The sequence below is a fragment of the Pelmatolapia mariae genome, unplaced genomic scaffold (assembly GCF_036321145.2).
Source record: "Pelmatolapia mariae isolate MD_Pm_ZW unplaced genomic scaffold, Pm_UMD_F_2 NODE_ptg000820l+_length_42192_cov_1, whole genome shotgun sequence".
Taxonomy (NCBI): Eukaryota; Metazoa; Chordata; class Actinopteri; order Cichliformes; family Cichlidae; genus Pelmatolapia; species Pelmatolapia mariae.
Window position 1 is genome coordinate 7,930 of NW_027052497.1, and position 13,736 is coordinate 21,665.

Genomic DNA, 13,736 nt, shown 5'->3' on the forward strand with positions numbered 1-13,736 from the left:
TATGGTCACGTGACGTTGATACAACTCAGCAGAACAGACGGATGGATGATGGATGGATGAAGGATGGAGGTATATTGTGTGTGGTACCTCTTTGGGAGAGATCAGCTCAGTGCTGCTGTGGAGGGAAACCCCTTCTCCTGTCAGCAGGCTCCATGGGAACGAGCTCCTCTACTTCGTAGGTTAAACTCCAACATGAACACTGACACGAGCATTTTGCGGGGATCCAATCCTCTTTATTTATGTTCATAAATCACGGAGACACTACAGCTTCACACTGCTGCGTTTAAGCCTCCACACGCGTGACTCACGGGGACGTGTGGTCACGTGACGGCAGCCGCGGGTGGATTTTCTTGCACTTCTACACAGAGGTTTACGGTAATGCGTCTTCTTCGCTGATTGATCCTCAAACGAAAACATAATTAATGTTTGTGTTAATGACTAAACATGTGATCGTTACACCCATTATGTTTCACCGTTTAACATAAAGGCTGTGTGTGTGTGTGTGTGTGTGTGTGAGAGAGAGAGAGACCAACAATTGTGCATAAACACAGAAGCACATGGTCATACTTGCAGCTGCAGTGTTGTTAAGTAGATTAATTGCTCTAATGTTAAGTTTAAATGACATGAGAGTGAATATACAACATAACTTTATTAACTATCTGCACCTCAGGCTGAGGTTCAGTGTCTGATCCTGGGTCGGGCAGATCTCCCTGGTTACAATGACAGGAAGTGACAAACGAGCAAAGAGAGAAAGGATGGACATGGACAGAGATGTGAAGGGGACAAGAAGTGTTCCTGGTCCTCTTACTAAAGATTGAATAAGGTAAAAAGTTTAAATAGACTGAAACACTGTAGACAAACGCACACTGTCAAATATAGATAAAGGTCAGAGGTCACGTTGATGGCTTTTCATGTTTCACCACAGAACAGTTAGTTTGTGTAACAGACTCTGTGATCCTTTCTGAGATCAGTGCTGTCGGTTCAGGTCAGAGCACATGTTGGATCTCTTATTCTTTCACGTCCATATTAAACAGCTGCTGCGATGAACTGTGACTGTTAGCAGTAACTCATTAAACATGTCTGCACACTGTGACAGAGCCGTCCTCCATCAGTGAGGCTGACAAACGCTCACACTGGAACAGGAAGCAGATTTCTGTGCGACTGTCATGATGGTAAAAAGGATGAAATCCTCTGTAACACAGTCAGGCTCTTACAGCCCATAATAACAATGAACACTTGTTAAAATATGAAATGATCACGTTAGATAAAACTGTTTTTAATAAAATATTTAAACATTCAGAGATCCAACAACACAATTAAGATCCAAATCATTAGTTACAGCTCACACGGACTGGAGTGAGGACACCAGTGACTGAAAGAACCAGTGTTTCCATCACAGACTCATGAACATCACTGTCTCCGTCTTTGGGTTGTTTCAGGGTCCGACTGAGGTGGTCAGTCGGCAGGTCTTCATTCTTAATCCTTGTCCTGTTTCTCTGTCTTCTTGTATATGTCCCTCCATTTCACTATGGCCAGCTGGACAGAGCACTGATGGTCACATGACCTCCCTGTGCCCGCCCTCTTTCTTGGACTCAGACTTGTGACATTACCATGTCTTTGTAGGAGGACTCTTTTCATAGTTCTGGTAAAAAGCATGCATGCATATAGTTATTGTTACTCAGACATGTCTGATAACTATAATTGGTATTTTAATTGACTTAGCTTCAGCTGTATGCTAGCTACACTCTACAGTGACCTCTGACCTCTATCTACAGCTGTGACCTCTGACTTTCTGCTCCACCTCTTTCCCTAACAGGATGTCTCCTTCACAGATGCTTGTAGGTGGGATCTGACAATGGTCAATTCAATTCAATTCAATTTTATTTATATAGCGCCAAATCACATGTCAGTCAACACCTACACCCTGCTGGTGATCAGATACCGCGCTGGGATAATAAGCTGGCCAAAGAAGAAGACAGAAACCACTGACATGAGGAAGGAAGGAGGCCGAGGACCAGTGAGTGTCAGCAGAGCCACTGTCCAGGATGAGACCAGAGACATCAGCCACAACTGACCGTGTACTTAGTGAATATCTCAGAAAGCAGAAACCAGAGAAAGAGGAGCAAGGAGAGCAACCATGATGGAGGGACAGGTGTCTGTGTGTATCTGTACATACAAGTGTCTGTGTCATTAAAGTGTGTATCTGAGTGTCTGTGTGTATATTAGTTGTTAGTTTCCACCAAGCTTCTGTCACCAAACTGTAACCTCGTCTGTTTTTCAGCTTGTGTTTATTTCTTTGGTCATTTGCACATAAAATGACTGTTTGTTGTTTCACTCGTACGTGCGCTGCCACTTGCTGGCGGTTTCCTGTAACTACAATCTGTGTGAACAGATCCACAGGCATTCAGATTTAGTCCCTGTAGTGTCTACTCCACAGTGGGGGCTTGTGCGCTCGTACCTGTGTGTGAAACTGAGCCATCTGAGAGCATCAGTGACCACAACCGTCCACTTCTTAAACACAGAGGTCTCTGCTGTGGTTTTTGTCACTCACCTCCAGGTGAGGATGTCCTGTCATTGACCCTCACTGGACCCACACATAGCTGCAAAAAGCTGTTTGTCTACCAGCTGGTTTAAACACATACGACTGTATTTATTCTTAAAATCATTTTCTAATGTAGGATCAGCTAAAGCTGTAATAATGAGTGAATGTAATAACTGAGGGGAGTCCTGCTGTGTCCCTGAGGTCCAGGAGGAGGCGCAGGAAAGATGATGATGATGAGGAGGAGGTAACAGTGCACCTCACAGGTGAGACTCGTTGGTACCAGCCGGTGAGGAAGCTGCAGGAGTTTGTGTGTTAGCAACTACAGACTGATGTCTAATCCTTTCATCATCTTCATGCTGTTGCCGTAGTAACAGCTGAGCTGTAGGTGAAAACTGAATCACCTGAAAAACTCACAAACAACACCCGAGTAGCTCTTTATTAACTTTAATGGATTAAACTGATACAAATAAATGACATGCAGCCTTCCTGCAGCAGCGTCCACGGCTCCCACTCATGCTCACTGCTCACCTGATACAAAGTTTTTAAACAGAGTCAAGACAAAAACTGATCAGTAGGAGAAACAGAAGCAAAGTGTTTCCAGTATAATTGATAACATCACACCGGCTCCACTCTGACATCACTGATCAATAATCAAAGAACACACAGATCAAACTTCAGCCATCAGAGGAGTCGGATCAATGGAGCTGCTTCTGTTCCTGATGTGCTGATCTCCCCCTGCAGAGGAGACACAACAGCTTCACACACAAACACCATAAAATAATAAGTGAAAGCAGAGAGAACCAAGTGAAAGTGAACAAACACCTGTAACTGTGAGCAGCACGACTCTCCATCCGATGATGTTTCCCTGGCTCCAGGCCACACAGCTGTATCTGCCACTGTCTCTCTCTGTGGGGCGTTCAAGGGTCAGGCTGAACCGTCCGCTTTTCACACGCTCGTCCTTCATCTTCACTCGGTCTCTGTAATCCCGCTCCTGTTTGTCAGGCTTCTCAGGACGGTGCCACCACTCCACCTGAGTGTCTTCAGGCAGCTGAGCTGTGGTTTTGAAGGGCAGCCGGACAGACTCCGCCCCCTCCTCCACCTCCACCCGACACTCTGAGAGAACAGCAAACACAGCGTGAGGAGTACAGACAGCAGCAGCTTTCAGAGGTGTAGAGAAAGCTGAAGCAGATCAGAGCAGAAGGTAAAAAAGCACATTAGAAGCAGCTGCTGGAGCTGATCACAGTCTGATGGTGCCGGGATTTTTTCTTTTTGTCCCTTTGCTACTTTACAGTCTCCTGTCAGCGTGGAGCTGCTGATCGCTTTTGGGATGTAAGAATGAGAAAAATGAGATCCACATGATAGGACATTCATTTTAAATTTTGATAAAACAGCGGCAGTATAATGTGCTTGTTAGTGGATATCAGGCCCTCATGGAGCAAATTTTTGTATTTTGGTCTAAACGTCCCAAAATGTGATGTCCAAATAAATGGACGACAGGTCCTTGGCGGTTAAAGAAACAATCTTAAAGTTCTGTTTCCAGTTTGTCATTATTACAAACAGACATAAAACAGGATCTATGGATTAAATGGATGGAGTAAACTGATAATGGTCCTACCATCACAATGAGTTTGACCTTTGACCTGTATCTACAGCACTGACCTCTGACAGTGAGCAGCACTTGTTTCTTCAGCAGGATGTTTCCCTCCCTGCTGATGGTGCAGGTGTAGGTGTTTGTGTCTCTCTCTGTGGGGTGTTTCAGGGTCAGACTGAAGTCTCCAGTTTTCAGCAGGTCTTCATTCATTTTTGTTCGATTTCTGTAAACTTCATCCTGTTCTTTATTCTTGTCAGAGCTGTTCTCATACACGTGGACCTTCCTGTCTTTCATGTCCTTCCACTCCACTCTAACGTCTTTAGGCAGCTGAAGTGTGGCTTTACAGGGGAGCAGGACAGACTCCACCCCTGAATCCACCTCCACCTTGTAAACTGAGAGGACAACAAAAGACACCATGATCCATCAGCTGTAATGGTCACATGACCTCCCTGTCATTGTGGAACCAAAGCTGAGAAAACCCAGCTTAGATTCAATATTACCTCAATGATCAATTTCCCTTTTATGTCAAAGCTTGTTGAGAAGGCGGTTGCTGTGCAACTTACAGCCTACTTAGATAAACACAACATCTATGACCAATTCCAATCTGGTTTTGGTAAAATGCATTCCACTGAAACTGCACTGCTTAAAGTTACCAGTTATATTATCATGTCAGCAGATGTTAGACCTCTCCTTAACGTTTGACACAGTTAATCATACCATCCTGATAAACACACTTAGGGATCTGGTTAGTTTGGCTGGGTCTATCCTAGAGTTGTCCTGGTAGGGGTTTCAGTGTCTCTGCAAACCAGATTACGTCTGAACCCACAGAGCTGCTATGTGGAGTTCCTTATGGCTCCGCGCTGGGACCTTTTTTTTTTTAAATACATACTTACTTTAGGCCATATAAAACAGATGTTTACTGATGTTTCTTACCATCTGTTTGACGATGGTATTCAGCTATACTGCTCACTTAAACTTCTAAACTGTCCCCTTTGAGAAAAAAACATTAAGCAATGGTTGAATAACAACTACTTACAGCTAAACCCAGACAGAAATGAAACACCTGACTACAGGGCCCTCCCTCTATCTCTGATTTTATTCATATATATACCTCTTCTTATTGACTGAGGTCACTGAATCCAAACCTTCTGGTGGTCCCCCACACCCGCTCCAGAACTCGAAGAGACTGATCCTGCTCTGAACATCTGAAGCTCTCCACCACATGGCTGAGCACAACTCAAGGAGGAACATTTACTGAAGCTGCTGCAACATTTACTGTCAGCAAGTCTGTGTGAGCCACAGTCACAGGAGTCACCTGAGGACACCTGCTAACCACCGGCATTATGGGTAGTGTAGTAGGAGACACTCACCTGTCATGAAATAGTGTCGGAAATGAAATAAAAGAGCTCCAGAGACGATGAGATCAAGAACCAGGAGAACCAGGAGAGCTGTGGCCCAGGATGGAAATGGTTCTGTAGAGAAACACAAAGCAGCATGTGACCTTTGACCTCTGACTGAATGTAATTAATTAAAGAATATGCTTAGAATTAAAATTTGTTAAGCAAGCATGCTTATTGTGACAATATTAAAAGTTCAATTTGAGTGATTGTGATCGTCTACAGCAGGGTTTTGGTTTGATGTTGACCTTTGACCTGCACTGGGACATCTCTCAGTCTCCATTCTCCTCTAAACGATCTAATGGAGCAGGTGTAGGTGGCGCTGTCAGACAGTTGGAGGTCAGTCAGGGTCAGGCTGAGGTCTCCAGTTTCCAGAGCGTCAGTCTTCATGGATGTTCGGCCGCTGTAACGCTGGTTTTGATCTTTTAGTTCGTCTCCTTGAGACTGACGCTGGTGGACGGTTGGAGGACTGAGGTCGGAGCGACTCCACACCACTGTGGGGCTGTCCAGTTCAAAAGTGGGAAACTCACAGGGCAGCAGGACAAACAGCTCTCCCGCATACAGCTCCACAGCTGAGGCATGCTGGGAAACTGAGGACACAGACAGAGTCTCACTTTGAGGTAAAGATGAAACGTGGACATTTTCAGTTACAGAATATAAAATATCTACATATAGAAATAAAATCACTGTTATAACGGAATAAACAGTTTGCAGGTTAAATAAATAAATGCAATAATGAAAACATATGATGTGGTTTAAATGAAAAGTCTGAGTTCAGCTCGTCGGCTCACAGAAACACTGATTTCCTTTTATTAACGAGGCGTCTGTGGGAACAGGTAGGAGGCTCCTGATTGGTTCATAAGGTGTGAATAAATGTGTCATGTAGCTGGAAGCAAAGTCACATCAGGCCTTAGAAGGAATTCATGAAGGTCTGAATTCTGTCTGCAGTTCAGCAGAGTGATCACCTACCTTTGAATGGCTTCAGGCCTCAAGCAGAGGGAAAAGAATGAAGATATCAACTTTGTAGCTAAAAACAAAGCTCAGGGTCAAATTTGGATCCAGTACTCATGTCACGATACTTATCAGTCCTTTCATGTTTTATCAGAGGACGAGGAAACATCCCTTAATTTAGTTTGGACAATCCACCAATCACAGAGCTCCATCAGAGACCTTACAGTAACTACATTCACCAGCAGAGCTTTGATCGCACTTCTCTCCACCACCACTAGATGTCTCCACACTCTGTGCTGACTCCAATGAATGATCAGAGCTGCTGAGCCTGTTTGCAGACAGAGGAGGAGCTCCTGGTGATCCGAGTGGGACTAAAAAGCTCTGATAACATCCATCCAGCAGCTGATAACAGGGACATTTGGTGCCATGTCAGAGCTGCACAGTCAATCATCAGTTTGGCTCTTTAGTTTGAAGAGTTCAAAGCAGCAGCAGAGAATCTAAAGTGTGTCACACAGCACCAAGTTTCCTTTGGTCACATATGAAATGTGAGTCAGAGCTTCAGCTACACAACAACACACACAGCAGCTGATTGTAACATGAGCTCATCTGAAAGCCACCAAGAAGAATCCAGTGATTTGAAAGTTGCTGCTTTGGATTGTTAGTTTGATCTGAATCAGAATCCAGTGTTTGATGGAAATCTCCTCCTGCTGCACTTCAACACATTAAAGAGAGAGAGATGATGATGAGAGCAGAGAGAGGAAGGTGTACTTACCGTGCAGGAGGATCACAAACACCACAAACATCTTCATGTTCCTGTCAAACTCAGAGACTCTTTAAAAGCCCTTCAGGACATCAGCTCACAGCAGCTCTCACTTTCCTCTGCTGATCATCTACTGACACTCTCACACTGTCACAGCTCAGAGTTCAGCTTCACACTTTGTTAATTTTAGGAATGAAGTCCAGCAGCCACAGATCACTTCTGTGGAAAGAGGAGGACGTTGGCTTTCCTCATAGTTTCACGCCCAAGTTCTCCAAACACACTCGGGGTGGCTGCAGCAGGTGGAGCAGGTCATCTATGAAGTGGATGGTTGGTGGTTCAATCACTCTGCATGCTAAACAATCCTGAGCCTCCACTTCCTCTGTGATGTGTAGAAAAAGTGCTCGTATGACTGGGTGAATGGGGCTTGCTGTGCAGAGTGTGCAGATTCAACTAGTGCTGTAAAAGAATCAGTCTGTTTACAGTTACACGCACAAAGCTCCGCCTTCAGTCCTGACACTGAAACATCCACTGTAGCTACAATGATGCAGATGTGACCCTCAGCAGCTGGATTTCCTCTCCATAGATGTGTTTCCATGCAGATCATGGACATAAAGGCTGCTCTGAGAAAAAAGCAACAAATCAGACAAATCATTAGGTACAGGACCTTTAACATCTGCAGATTTATTTAGATTCACTTTCTCCTGTTGAGCACTCTAACTTCAGTCTTTACTTTCTTTAAAAAAAAACCAACATGCCTGTGAGACCCTGATGCTCAAAGAAATCTCATTATTCATTAATGCTTCAATTTTAAATCCAATTTAAAATGTATTTTTATTGACAGGCTGTTTCACACCTCCAATTAAAGAACTACTTCTAGAAGCTCTTACTTTATGCAGTGAGCTGTGATAATATCATTATATTTATAACCTTCCTTTTATTTAACACAGTCCTGAAAGAAGGTGGTGAAACATCTGCAAAGAAATGGTTTATTTACCGGACGGGACCTCTGTGAGGACAGAGGCAGGTGATACTGGCACAAAGTTGGTCACCAGGTGTGAAACTATGAGGAAGCTGAACGCCTCCTCTTTCCTCAGAAGTGATCTGTGGCAGTCTGCCATCATGTTTGGCTGCACACACTAAATGTGACTCACTGAAAGCTGACAGAGACAAACTGTGATCCACAGATACTCTCAGTTCTGTTTATGATCATCACGCTTTTTAAAAACTTTTTTAAAATCTTTGTGGTTTTTGAGACATACAAAAGCCCTGGAATCATTTTAAGGCTTTTTTCTTAATTAAAATGTTAAAATTTCACATTTAGGATCTGTATACACACAGATCCTAAATATGATTGCAAAAGCTGCCAGACAGGACAGGATTAAAAAGAGAAAAAAAGAAAAAAGAAAATATTTCACTTAATATTGTCTAATCATGAGTGAGTGAAATATTGAGACAAGGTCTTTACTGCAGTTAGTGTGCAGTTTTTTTTTTTTTTTTGAATATCTGAACTCCATCCTCCACACAGGAGTGGAGCAAAATGATGAGACCACATTGAAACAGTAATTTTGTACAGAAGAACCCATTTCATAAAGCATAGCTGTCTTATCGCTGAATAAATGATTCCAAATCCTGCTTTACTGAAACACAGAGTGGGTCTGAGATGGCAAGCCACCCCTGAACTGCTGACAAGGCTGAAGAAAGGGAAGGATGACAAATATTGTGTTGCTCTAATAAGTAGCATATGTTGTGGAAATGCCAGCATGTATTTCTGAGCTGTGTCAGACACAGCATGTTTTATGCAGTCCAGAGAATATAATGATTTCCCTCCATAAAGGTTTTCTGACTGCCCCTGACTGCTGTTGGTAAACAGCCATCCATCCATGTACAGTACTGAAGAGGATATTTAGAAAGTAGTCCAGAGCTTTGTTTCTGCATTGAATTTCAAAATGAATTTAAGGATGTTTTGTTTGAATTGTAAACAAGTCTTACTGCTTCAATTACTATAAGTATTACTAGTGCTGCTTCTGTACTTCACATTACTGTTTATTGGTGAAGGTGGAGGAGGGGTCAGAGTTTGTCATCCTGGCCTGCAGAACAAAACCTGAGCTGGATGAGGACACCACAGTGGAGTGGACTTGCTCTGACTTTGGACTCATGATGGTCCATGTACATCCAAATGACTGTAAAAAACAGGACAACCTCTACTGCGGCCACACAAATATAAATGAAGACCTGCTGAGAACTGGAGACCTCAGTCTGACCCTGAAACAGCCCACAGACAAGGACACAGGTGCATCTGCACATCTGCACCATCTACAGGGACAAAGACATCCTGAGACAGAAAGTAGTGCTGCAGGTCAAAGGTCAGTTGGGATTAGGGACAAAGGAAAATCGTTACCAGGATAAAAGCAGTGTGAGAGGGATGCTGGAAGGGCTGTTACTTTTATACTTAATAATAAAACGAGCCGATATAATGAGAGTTATGTTTCTAAGGAAGTAAATGACATGAGAGTGAATATAAACAAACACTCTTTAGCAAAGACCGCAACCTCAAAAACAATTAGACAAACTGTATTAACAGAGGATGACAGATAAATGGTAAGCAAGAATCTTTTGGGGGTAGACCTCAGCAAAGTTCAGTGTCAAATCCTGAGCCAGGCAGATCTACCTGGTGCCAATGAGAGAGAGGGTGGGAAATGGAAATAGAACAGAGAGGTAAATAAGGTCTGAGGTCTGGTCCCAATATATTTATGAACTCATGAGACTGAATGATCATATGCTATGGAAGTGATCATTGGGCTAAATCGGAAATAGATTGAGACACTATAGACAAAAACACACTACCAACTGTAGATAAAGGTCAGAGGTCAGACAAAAGCACACATCCAACATGTCTGCAGCACCACAGAACCTTTTCCATCCTGGGCCATAGGTTCTCCTGGTTCTCGTCCTCTTTGTCTCTGGAGGTCAGATCAAATCAAATCACTTTTATTGTCACGTCACATGTGCAGGTACACTGGTACAGTACATGCGAGTGAAATTCTTGTGTGCGAGCTTCACAAGCAACAGAGTTGTGCAAAATACAATAACGTAAAACAAGCAAAATATAAAAATGGCTAATCTAAAAAGTAATAAATATATGTACAATATGTAAAGGTATATACATTACTGAATGTGTATACTAAATATGTTTTTCTACGTGTGTGTGTTTGAGTGTGTATATAGTATGTATATACATGTTTTACAAATGAAATAAAGTAAACAATAAAATAAGATATATATAATATACAGAGGTTGGTATGTGCAAAACAGTGGTATTTATATACAGTATGGAGTGCATAATGTTGAAGTTCTGGTAAGTGAAGGTGAGGTGTCTATGATGTGTTCAGCAGTCTGATGGCCTGATGGAAAAAGCTGTCTCTCAGTCTGCTGGTACGGGACCGGATGCTGCAGAACCTCCTTCCTGATGGAAGTAGTCTGAACAGTTTATGGCTGGGGTGACTGGAGTCCTTGATGATCCTCCCCGCTTTCCTCAGGCACCGCTTCCTGTAGAAGTCTTGGAGGGAGGGAAGCTCACCTCCAATTATCCGTTCAGAGCACCGCACTACTCTCTGGAGAGCTTTGCGGTTGTAAGCGGTGCTGTTGCCGTACCAGGTGGTGATGCATCTAGTGAGGATGCTCTCAATGGCACAGCGATAGAAGGTCCTGAGGATGCGGGGGCTCATGCCGAATCTTTTCAGTCTCCTGAGAAAGAAGAGGCGCTGCTGCGCCTTCTTCACTGTTTTGTTTATGTGTACTGACCACGTCTTTTATATTATATATATATCTATATCTATATATATCCGAGCAAATGTCTGTCCTCCTCCAGAACATCTAATGTACGCAAACGCGCGTTCCAACTTCTTATCTGGTACGCGTCTTTTATTTTGACAGCGAATGCGCACTTGCCGACCATTTATGTGCAACCCTGTTTATAGTTTCCTGTGCATTTCAAACATTGTCCTTTATGATGTGTTTTTTTTAAATATCTAAAGTAACATCACTGCTATGAGGCCAGCTAGGATCCCTGTGGACCTTGCCCTACAAATGATCCAGGACAGATGGGATGAAGAGCCCATCGGAGGCACTGACTCAGAATCTGACATCTAAGATATAGAGGACCCAGACTATTGTCCCCCACACTGAACAAGGCCAGTCATATACAGAGGAGTCCTCTGATGAGTCCTCTGAAGAGGAAATGGATACTGAGTCTAACAGAATGAGCCCCTCTTACTGCTCTAGCCACAATATACTGAATTAGTTGGCCAGGGCTTGCACCTGGGTCTAGTACTGTCTCCCCAATAGATGCATAAAAGATGTTCATGTCTGATAATATAATAGAAGAGGTGCTGACATGCACAAACATGGAGGCACGAAGAGTAGCCACAGACAGGGGAAAAGAGTGGAAAAATGTAATCAAACATAAGCTCCTAGCCTTCATTTGATTGACCATTCTTGCAGGAAGTGAGAAGAACTGGGATGTACCAGTCTGTGTGTTTTTGGGAGTCCTCTGCATAACCCATTGTACAAGGCCACCATGTCAATTCAAAGATTTTAAAGATATTCACTGTTTCTTGCACTTTGATGACAAGAGGACCAGAGCCTACCGACTGAAAACAAACCACATGGCAGCTTCCCGCTACATATGGGGCCTGTTCCTGGTCAACTGCAGGCAGAAATTCATCCTCAGTGATTGTGTTACAGTGGATGAACAACTTGTGCCTTTCAGAGGGAAGACCCAGCTTCTGCAGTATATGCAGAGCAAGCATACAAAAGTGATACAAGTGATACAAAAACTGCAATTTCTTAAAATTAATGAAAAAATAAATAAAAATGCAAAGGGCCTCATGTCACAAACATGTTTTATGAGGAATACCTCAAATATGAAAATATTACAACTCTTCATTTTAAAGATTTTGAAGAATAACAACCGAGTTTATAGCAAAATGCATTGTTTCTATTTGGGGTCATTTTTGACCAAGTGTCCAGAGTGAGGACAGACTGAGGGACCAACTGCTGCACATCATCTGTGAGGCTTTGCACCCCTGATGATCCACCAGGACAAACTCAGCAGTGTGTGAGGAAGAGGAGGAGGAAGAGCCAGCAGCAGCTGACAGATGGAGAGAATAGACAGACTGTTCCCTGTTTGTGAAGGACTGCTAGGAAAGTTTAACATAACTAATTGTCTGTCCTGAATCAGTCTTATTAGGTAATGTTCAAATAATGTTATCATTCCAGTGTTTTCAGTGTGGGAGAAAGTACTCAGGGCCTTCAAGTTACACACTATGAAAGGCAGCAACAAGTTTAATATTCAGAAGCCTAAAGTATGTATCAGCAGCAGAATGGAACTCGCAGCGCGACGAAGGCTGAACCGTCCCATTTCACAAGCCTGTCACTTCCACACTTCTCGTACTTCTAGTACGCACCGTACGTAGTACACGTAGTGCGCGTACTTCAAGCGAGCGGTCTCTTAATTGGGACACAGCCATGGAGTCTTCATGTGCCTGCCCTGACTTCTTGGTTGTCTTGGTCAGGGTCCCGTCCTGTTGGGACACACACACACACCATTAACTTTCTGCTGATAGTGTTTTGAGAGGATAAATTCATGAGATAACCTCAGACGTCTGACCTGTCTGTGGTCAACAACATTAAGAAGCACTGAGGTCAGAATGCAGCTGATGGTGTTGGCCAACATGAAGATCATCATCCTCTGCCAACGCCACAGCGGGATCTTAGTTTCACTGCAACACAAATGGAGAAACCACAGAGCTAAACAAGACTGGATGGACCATAGGTGTGCATGTGGGTAGCTATAGCTCATAGACAAACAGAAGCTAAACAACTGACATTGCGTGCTTAAAGATGTACTTCACTTAGTTATGTTTTTGTTTAGCCATCAGTGTACTTGATGACCTACGAGCAGTTTTTTCTGCTTCTGTTTAAATGCGGTTATGCATAAGTGGCAGTTCGCTAGCATAACAGATTTCATTACTAACTAGCTTCTACCAGAGAGATTTGTTGTTTCTGTGCTCTGTGTACTGGATGATAAACAGTGTGAAGCTCCCTTCATTGCATAGCTGTATACGATGTGTTAATTCATATTATCTGACTTCAAGTTTACATAACCAGTCTTAAGTAATGTGCCAGCTTATTTATTTTTACTGCATTTGAGTAAAGCTGGGCTGTAACCTTATGTGGATGATGTGATTTGAGGTGTAATTGGTTTGCATTATTATGCTTTGTACACACAAACACACACGTTTCTCAATTTTAAATATTAACAACGACAACTTTATTCTTGGACTCTTGCCGGTTTCATTCCACACTAATAAAGAAAGGGCAACATCAGGTGATTTAAAAATGCAGCAGCCTCAGATCAATATAACAAATACTTTATTATATCTGAGCATATTTTTGGTTTTTAAGAAAGTGCTACTGTGCGACCTGCCACGTTTT

General features: G+C 43.0%; 1 long non-coding RNA gene across 1 annotated transcript; it reads right to left on the minus strand.

Annotated features, from left to right (window-relative positions):
- Nucleotides 1-3,023: 3,023 nt before the first annotated feature.
- LOC134623668 (uncharacterized) lies at nucleotides 3,024-3,559 on the minus strand. The gene is made up of 3 exons (XR_010093419.1): nucleotides 3,365-3,559; nucleotides 3,207-3,277; nucleotides 3,024-3,070 (listed from the first exon to the last, which is right to left on the minus strand). It is a non-coding gene; the product is annotated as an uncharacterized LOC134623668 (long non-coding RNA).
- Nucleotides 3,560-13,736: the final 10,177 nt, after the last annotated feature.